The following is a 9,532-nucleotide window of genomic DNA, read 5'->3' as shown; positions in this document are numbered from 1 at the left end:
AAAGAGGGATGCCACAAAATTGCAGGTATCAGGATGAACAAAACTTAATTTATGATGTGGTGATACTTGGACTACTACTTAAATTGTACATTTATTTTCAGGGTTCCCAGGCGTGATTGGCTATACAGATGGCACTCACATTCCAATCATTGCTCCTTCAGTAAATGAAGGAGACTATGTGAACAGGAAGTCTTTCCACAGCATTAATGTACAGGTACATAGTTCCCTGTAGCATGTCAAACTAACAAATTATTTCATTATAGTAATGGATGCTAATTTGTGTTCTCTGCACTGTGAAGATCATATGTGATGCTGCCAACATTATCACAAATGTGGAAGCCAAGTGGCCAGGCTCTGTCCATGACTCACAAATATTCCGTGAATGTACACTGAGCACAAAATTTGGACATGGTGAGTTGAGAATACTTTAAAATATATAAAGACCAATTGCTTCAGGGACATTTGAACTGAAGTGTACCCTTCTGTCTTAGGAGAGTTCACTGGCTACTTGCTTGGTGATAGGGGGTATCCATGTTTACCCTATTTGCTTACCCCTTACCCTGACCCTGAACCGGGCCCACAGCAGCGATATAATCTGGCTAATTGCAGGACAAGAGCCAGAATTGAAATGACTATCGGAATGCTTAAGGCCCGGTTCCAGTGCCTGCAAAGACTCAGGGTCACCCCAGAAAGGGCATGTGACATTATTGTGGCATGTGTGATTCTTCACAACATTGCCACAATTAGAGGAGAACACTGTCCTTCTGAACCAAACATCAGCAGTGATCCAAACCATGAACATCCTGACCCTCCCACGGACATACAAGATGGAAGAGCAGTCAGAGACACCATATGTCACAATCATTTCTTTTGACCCATCACCTCAACATGTTGAAAGACGAAAAAACAGATTTTTTGTTCAACTGGCTTTATTGGTCGCCTGTATTTCCTGTACACAAAGTATTAAAAGATGTAAACCTCATAAAGTGTCTCTGTTGCTTCCTCCTCTGTAACAGCTGTCAATGTTTCTTCATTATTTTCCTGTAGTAAAGAAATAAACAACATTGCTGTTCTACTGTAAACTCATATAATCTGTGGAGTATTACTCACAACTGCATGTTGGTCTGGCTCAACAGGAGGCTGCACCAGATGCAGTACACCATCACCATCAACTGATAGAATATGAGGTTTATACAGGTCACTTATAACTTACAAGGGACCAAATGGCAATTAACAAACATACCAAGCACCTTACACTTCATTGTCATTATGCTCTCAAAGACAACCAAGGCTGAGGGAAGGCAAAATCAGTCGGAAAATAACTTCACTACAAAAGAATTCATTATGGTAAAGAGTTTATCAAATGAATGTGTCGCACTGCAAAGGTGACTGTGAAGAAAGGATGTATGCACATCATGTATTATTTTGAATTTACCCCTTATGTAGGCACTTGTGTCTTGCGGGGTTATTGCCTCAGAGGATGTCCCCGCAGAGATGCCTTCGGCCACAGGGCGCCCACTGTTTTGGCTGAGGGCCAACTGCTCAGCCTCTGTGAGTGGTGGTGGTGGAGGACCCCCACCTGTTTTTCGGGCCTCTGCTTTTTTTCTGTTGGCTATAACGGGCCACATTTGAGCATACAGAGTAAGCAAATATGTACTTGTAATGTGCTCAGATAATTTCAATAAGTGCTTACAGAAAGAAAATTAATGTAGCCTCTAACTGCAATTGATTTACATGGGACAAACAGACCAAGCACTATGGCTCATAATACAATTACACCTCACCTGTTTGGACTATATTTTTATATTTCATTTTTACTTGCTGCCAGGCACGTTTGGGGCCTGTTGGGTTGCACCTGCGCTCACATCACATCACAAAATAAAATGTATAAAATAACAAATAAAATAACATATGATAAAATAACGTGTTAAATGGGTGGAAATCCCTCGATCAATGTTTAAATTAACACTCACGCATTGACTCTGTCGGCTATGTTTTGCCATGCATGCTTTTGCAGCTGTGGCTGTGTTCCTTTTTTTCGCGGAATTTGCATGTTATCGGCATATGCTGCCATCAGAATTTCGGCCTCAAGCGCTGTGAAATACATTGACCGCGCCTTCTTTCCCTCCGTCTCCATGGTGACTCGCTTAATCTGTGCTCCGCTTATCAGGGCTTTATGTATCCTCGTCCGCGCGCTTCACTTGGGGTTAAAGCAACTCCGCGTTGACTGAACTAATTGTTATCAGCCTTTCTGAAACGGAATATTCCGAGTTGGACAGTTCGGGGTTACTCAACCGTGAGTGTCGTTTTTCACTCTGAGTTTTCCAAACCGGCTTCCTGAAACAGGGCCCAGGGCTAGTGTAAAGTACCACCAACACTATTCGGTGTTAATTTTTAACACTTAACACCAGTGTAGAATATTTTTGACACTGGTCAGTGTTACTCAGTGTTAATTTTTAACTCTGTGCAGTGTTAAAATAACACTAGCTCGTTGTTAAAAATATAACACTTTGAAAAGTGTTAATTTAACACTCAAAAGAGTGGACACATATAGACACTTTTCTAGTGTTAAATTTAACACTCACAGTGTCAATTTAACACTGGCAATTTTGCTGTGTAGTAACTATTAAGTCTACGGTAATATATATACCCTAGTAAGCTATAGTACTTTTTCCTTTGGGAAGGTACCATCTGTGCAGTCTGCAATTTTGTTGAAGAAAGATGTTGAATCTATTTAATATTTCTTGAAAAATAATTTATTTCTGTGCATTTTTTTTCACACTGCATCAAATTAAGGTTGATTACGTCGATTAAGCATCATGAGGTGGAGCGTGAGGGGTGGTTTTGTTGTCAACAGTTTTGTTGATTAAAAAACACTATATCAGATTCATATCGGTATCGGCAGATATCCAAATTTATGATATCGGTATCGGTATCGGACATAAAAAAGTGGTATCGTGCCATCTCTAATAGTTACTAATTTTAAAGTATTACTTTGCTGTTTGTGCCGCACATTTTAATCTTTTAGGATAAATTTCATGTGGTGGATTTAGTGTTAAACAGTGGCTGTAATCAGTGTTTTTATGCTGACAACAAAATGTATGAACACATTTGTTTTTGGGTTAGTGGCATTGCTTCAAATAAATGTGTCAAATTCTTTGACTACCAAAAATATATCACTTATACTACTGAAAGGTTCTGTTTTTTCACTATAACTATATAAATTTCGTTTTTTGTGGTTTTTTTTTCCACATTATAGACCCACAGTTTAAAAAAAAAAGTTAAAAAAGGAAAAAACAAACAAACCCCAATGTGAATAACAAGAACTTTGTGCTTTATAATATACGACAGTTTGGTAAAAAAGCTTACAGAACTTTTTTCGTACTTTTATACATTTATTTCTCCTTTTATTTACTACAGCTGTCACGGTTCTGGGTCATTTTGACCCAGTATTTTGAGTTCTCGTGTTTTGGTTTAATTTTGTATTTTGTGTATATTCTGACTGTTGTGCCTTGTTGATTATTATTAGAATTCTATGTTTCAGTTTATTCTGTTTTAGGGTTTAGTTCTTAGGTGTTGTTCTTATGCCCTCATGTTTAGTTTAGGTTTAGTTCTGTGCTTAGTCTTCTCTGCCTGTGTGTTCCCTCTGTGTAAAGTCTGTGTTTCTTATTCTGCGTCCTTGTGAATTGTTTCCTGTTTTATCTTGAAGGGTTATGTCAGTGTTTCTAGCTTCGCTCCCCCTGTCTCGTTAGGTCTTATTTCTCCCAGCTGTGTTCCCCGTCTGTGTCTCGTTCCCTCGTCCCTTGTGTATTTAAGCCTTGCGTTTCCCTCTGTTGGTGGCTGGTTCATCTGCGTGTCTACCACTGTATTTCTGTTGTGTCTTTCTCCATGTTCCACGTCTCAGGTTTTCATATTTCAGGTTTCTCGTTGCAGGTTTTTGATCCTTTCATTATTATTTTGTAGCTGTTCCCTGTTTAGGTTTTTGTTAGCGTAGTTCCCTGCAGTGCTCTGCTTTGGTTTATATTTTGCCTTTCATTGTTAATAAACTTTCTCACAGCTACGCTGTTGTCCATGCTTGTGTTTGGGTCCAAATCCTCCTTCTTTACACTCGATGTAAAATGAGTTAGAAATCCCTGGATTAAACGATTAAGCCATTATTCTTATTGTATTAATGTAAAACTGTAACTGTGTCTAAGACATTTCAAATCATACTGCAAAAACAGCGTCACCTACAGTGACAAGTGGCAAGATTGGATTTATTCCCCATTAAACACAATTTAGATGAGATGGTTGACCTGGTCAGTTATTAGTCAAGACTAGCACTGGCTAGCTAGTTTGGTTACCAAGTTACTAGGGAAAAATCTGTATTGTGTGGCCAGTTGTTGAGTTGTTTCTGGCTGTTAGTGGGTGAAACAAAAGTGACATTACAAATGTGTGATTGCTTTAGTCACTAGCAGATTGTCTGGTCACCTGTAGTTTGCGTGGAGATGCCAACTCCTCCCTGAACGCTCGCCAACTAACCACCTAGCTACTACCAAAACCAAAACCTTTTGAAAACCCAAAGCTTTTACCTTGAAGGAAAATATGCTGCATTTCCAGTTTGCATCAGACTGCTTCAGATTTCACTGGAACTCAGAAAGTAAATGGCAAATGTTTGGAGAGAAGTCAGCATCTTCCATGCCGACTACTCAGTCAGTAACCAGGTTCTGGGCCTTTTTGGCCATGAACAGTCATACAAGTTATAGTAATATACGCAGTTGTCATGAATAGAAAATTAATTGTTTATTTATACTGTAAAGTTGTGCATTTTAACATGGGAGTCAGTGGAAATTCACTCTGTTTTGTAGTCGGCCTCAAGTGGCCATTTGGGGAACTGCAGTTTTCTTAAGCGGTTTCATTAATTAAAGTAATTTAAAATGTTTACTTACATGCTTAGCTGTGTATTTGATTTGGTAAGACTTGTAAATACCACTGTAAATAACCTTATCTTTTAGCCTTGAAAAAGAAGTACAAAGTCACTGTGATTTCACACACTGATTTGTGGAATACTGTTTTGAAGATTGAGGTTTGTCAGTAGCAATGTGCAAGTGATTTAAAACTAGTGACAGAGACCATAAAATTACTAGCACAATTTTTACTGAAGAGATAAATCAAACAATAAGTAGGCTAACTTTCTATAACCATTATCTTTTGTTTTGGTTTCTTTCTGCTCCAGCTGGTCAGGAGAAATAATGCAGGTTTCAGGCACTTCTAGACTGTCATCTTGGTTTAGACTCAGGGTCTATGTTCATCTTTTATATACAGTCCAATATACAGCAATAACCGATAATTTGAAATGATGCTGTCTGCCAGATTGACCTCCAGCAACCTTCATTTCTTGCCCACTGTGGCTCCCTATGTGCTGTCTAACTGTGATTAATGGTAGGCAGTTTCAGGGGTCACTACCCTGACAGTTAGCTGAAGCCATGTGGTTGTGCCACTGACTTCAGAGTGATGAACTGTTGGGACAGAACAGGCCATCAGCATGCAGGGAGAGGTGCTTTCCTCCCGATCATTTGATCCAAGTTCCAGATTTAGTAGCAGGTTATCATACCTTCACTATCAGAGCAGCATTTTGGAGGGACCCATCTACAGATAAGAAGAGAGAAAAGGTGGTTTCTTCGTTTGAGCTTAATTTAAAAACTCAGTCATGGATGAAGGGTTGAGTAAGTGATTGACTGGATACATAAACAAATGACTGGGTAAATAAAAAGTCTGTGTGTGTGGATGGATGTAAGGGTGTGTGACAGATGGACAGTTGGATGGAAAATTAATTTAAGATGGGGAAAAACTGAACTGGTAATTGAGAGACTTAGTAGTGTAGACAAAAGAATAATAGATGGTTGGAAGAATTCATTTGAGTTTAACAGATGGATGGATTTACACATTTAGAAATGCACTGCATGATGGGTAAAAGGATGGATGGATGACTTTAGGATAAAAGATAGAAAAGATAGATAAAGGTAGGATAATGTAGGATGTATCAAAAGGATGGTTGGATCTCTGAGAGATAAATTGTAGGCTCTGTTATAGAATTATTGAGGGTTGAATAAATTTATAAAGGACTGATGAAAGGTTTTAAGTAAATGGTAGGATGGCTAATAAGGGTGGATAGATAATAGTAGGATGAGCATGAATTTAGGATAAGATAGTTTAAGGGACTGATGGGTCATTGAGAGATAAGTCTTAGGATCTGCACAGAATAGAAGCTGATAAATTTTGGATGGTTTAAAAAAAGATGACGATTCACAGATATAAATATGGTAGAATGGGTAAAAGTTTGGCTGAGTCACTGAGAGATAAATGGTAGGCTGGATAAAACAATTAAAATTTAGAAGGATTTAAAGGAGGAATGGAAGGTTCATAGATTTTAAAATTGTGCTAAGGGCAAATGGGTAAATGGAGGATGGCGGTTAAAAGAAACAATGGGGTAATGCAATGGATGGTTGGACACATTTTGAATAGTTTAATGCAGCGGTCCTCAACCTTTTTTGCACCACGGATAGGTTTATGCCTGACAATATTTTCACAGACTGGCCTTTAAGGTGTCGCAGATAAATACAACAAAATAAAACCAGTAGTGGTACCAAAAAAAAGAAGATTTATTCATAACACACGGAAAAAGGCCCAGGGAAACAGAGTTGACTATAAAAATGATTAAAAAAAAAAAAAAAGATTAAAAACCCTGAAAACCATCAATTTCACACCTGAGCCTCAACTCTCACAACCCGGTACCAAACGACTCATGGCCCGGTACCGGTCCATGGCCCACGGGTTGGGGACCGCTGGTTTAATGGATCCATAGAAGGATGGAAGGGTGGATGTACAGTTAGATGGAAAAAGGAATGTAGGATGGTTTGAAGTATGCACAGATCATTGAGACCTACAGTGGGGCAAAAAAGTATTTAGTCAGCCACCGATTGTGCAAGTTCCCCCACCTAAAATGATGACAGAGGTCAGTAATTTGCACCAGAGGTACACTTCAACTGTGAGAGACAGAATGTGAAAAAAAAATCCATGAATTCACATGGTAGGATTTGTAAAGAATTTATTCGTAAATTAGGGTGGAAAATAAGTATTTGGTCACCTCAAACAAGGAAAATCTCTGGCTCTCACAGACCTGTAACGTCTTCTGTAAGAAGCTTTTCTGTCCCCCACTCGTTACCTGTATGAATGGCACCTGTTTGAACTCATCATCTGTATAAAAGACACCTGTCCACAGCCTCAAACAGTCAGACTCCAAACTCCACCATGGCCAAGACCAAAGAGCTTTCGAAGGACACCAGGAAAAGTATTGTAGACCTGCACCAGACTGGGAAGAGTGAATCTACAATAGGCAAGCAGCTTGGTGTGAAAAAATCAACTGTGGGAGCAATCATCAGAAAATGGAAGACATACAAGACCACTGATAATCTCCCTCGATCAGGAGCTCCACGCAAGATCTCATCCCGTGGGGTCAAAATGATCATGAGAACGGTGAGCAAAGATCCCAGAACCACACGGGGGGACCTGGTGAATGACCTGCAGAGAGCTGGGACCAAAGTAACAAAGGTCACCATCAGTAACACACTACAACGGCAGGGAATCAAATCCCGCAGTGCCAGACGTGTTCCGCTGCTGAAGCCAGTGCATGTCCAGGCCCGTCTGAAGTTTGCCAGAGAGCACATGGATGATACAGCAGAAGATTGGGAGAATGTCATGTGGTCAGATGAAACCAAAGTAGAACTTTTTGGTATAAACTCAACTCGTCGTGTTTGGAGGAAGAAGAATACTGAGTTGCATCCCAAGAACACCATACCTACTGTGAAGCATGGGGGTGGAAACATCATGCTATGGGGCTGTTTTTCTGCCAAGGGGACAGGACGACTGATCCGTGTTAAGGACAGAATGAATGGGGCCATGTATCGTGAGATTTTGAGCCAAAACCTCCTTCCATCAGTGAGAACTTTGAAGATGAAACGAGGCTGGGTCTTCCAACATGACAATGATCCAAAACACACCGCCCGGGCAACAAAGGAGTGGCTTCGTAAGAAGCATTTGAAAGTCCTGGAGTGGCCTAGCCAGTCTCCAGACCTCAACCCCATAGAAAATCTGTGGCGGGAGTTGAAAGTCCGTGTTGCTCGGCGACAGCCCCAAAACATCACTGCTCTCGAGAAGATCTGCATGGAGGAATGGGCCAAAATACCAGCTACTGTGTGTGCAAACCTGGTAAAGACCTATAGTAAACGTTTGACCTCTGTTATTGCCAACAAAGGTTATGTTACAAAGTATTGAGTTGTATTTTTGTTATTGACCAAATACTTATTTTCCACCCTGATTTACGAATAAATTCTTTACAAATCCTACCATGTGGATTCATGGATTTTTTTTTCACATTCTGTCTCTCACAGTTGAAGTGTACCTCTGGTGCAAATTACTGACCTCTGTCATCATTTTAGGTGGGGGAACTTGCACAATCGGTGGCTGACTAAATACTTTTTTGCCCCACTTTAAATGGTAGGATGAGTAAAGCAATAAAGAATGGATGAAATGTGGATAGTTCAATGAATGAAAGGTTTGTAGATTTATAAATGGTTGGACGGTAAAGTGGTAGGTGGTTGATGAATGATTCCAGATAGATAGATAGATAGATAGATAGATAGTTCGTGGATGAGTATATGGTCAGATGGGTAAAGGGTGTATGGTTCAACGTTTGTCTATAGATGCATGTAAGATTGGGCTGGTTGATGGTTTGTAGCTGGATAAATGCTAGGATAGGTAAAAAGATCAGAGGAAGCATTGGTTGGATGAATAAAGGATATGTAAAAGGATGAATTTATGGGTAGATGTTGTATTTGGAGTACTGGAACAGACCACAGAGCCAGATCAATGTTTGTCACCTGACTGCTTTAGAGCAGAATGTGATCAATCAAATCTGGGGCCACAGCTCACTGACGTGATGACTCTGACCTTGGCTAGACACCATTAATTAAAACTCTGTTGAGCTCTTTATCACTCACCGCTCCCCCTCACGTGGATGGCCCATCAGTCAGAAGCAGCCGGCGGTTGTCAGTAGTGAGTAGGATAATGTGAGCATTCAGCATGCTTACACCACTGAGTAATGCTGCATTAGCAAACATATGTGGCTTAAATTGTAAACATCAGAGTGAGGTCGGGGCTGTCAATGATGATGTGGACTCCCTGCTCCCACACTTTAAATCAATGCTGAGCCTTCAGGAAGTGAGACAATCAATCAAATGGGAGGTTGGACCTATAAAGCATGTAGTCTAAAAAAAGGTATGCACATAGTACTTCTCTTTAGGCACTATTATATGGGAAAACACAGCTCTACTGGACTAGCAGTCTTCCAGAGAGTAGACATATTCTAATTCTAGTAATAAACAAATCAGAGATCAAAATAGAAGGAAATAAGGCTGAATAAAGGAAAGACCTCTTCTAGCTGCAACAAAGGGTTTTCCTGCAATGTTTCTCACCGGCTTCAAATACTGTAATC

This window comes from Rhamphochromis longiceps, linkage group LG7 (assembly GCF_057381845.1).
Source record: "Rhamphochromis longiceps isolate RC_006_pf linkage group LG7, R_longiceps_female_GT1.1, whole genome shotgun sequence".
NCBI lineage: Eukaryota > Metazoa > Chordata > Actinopteri > Cichliformes > Cichlidae > Rhamphochromis > Rhamphochromis longiceps.
Note: the sequence above shows the minus strand (reverse complement) of the source record.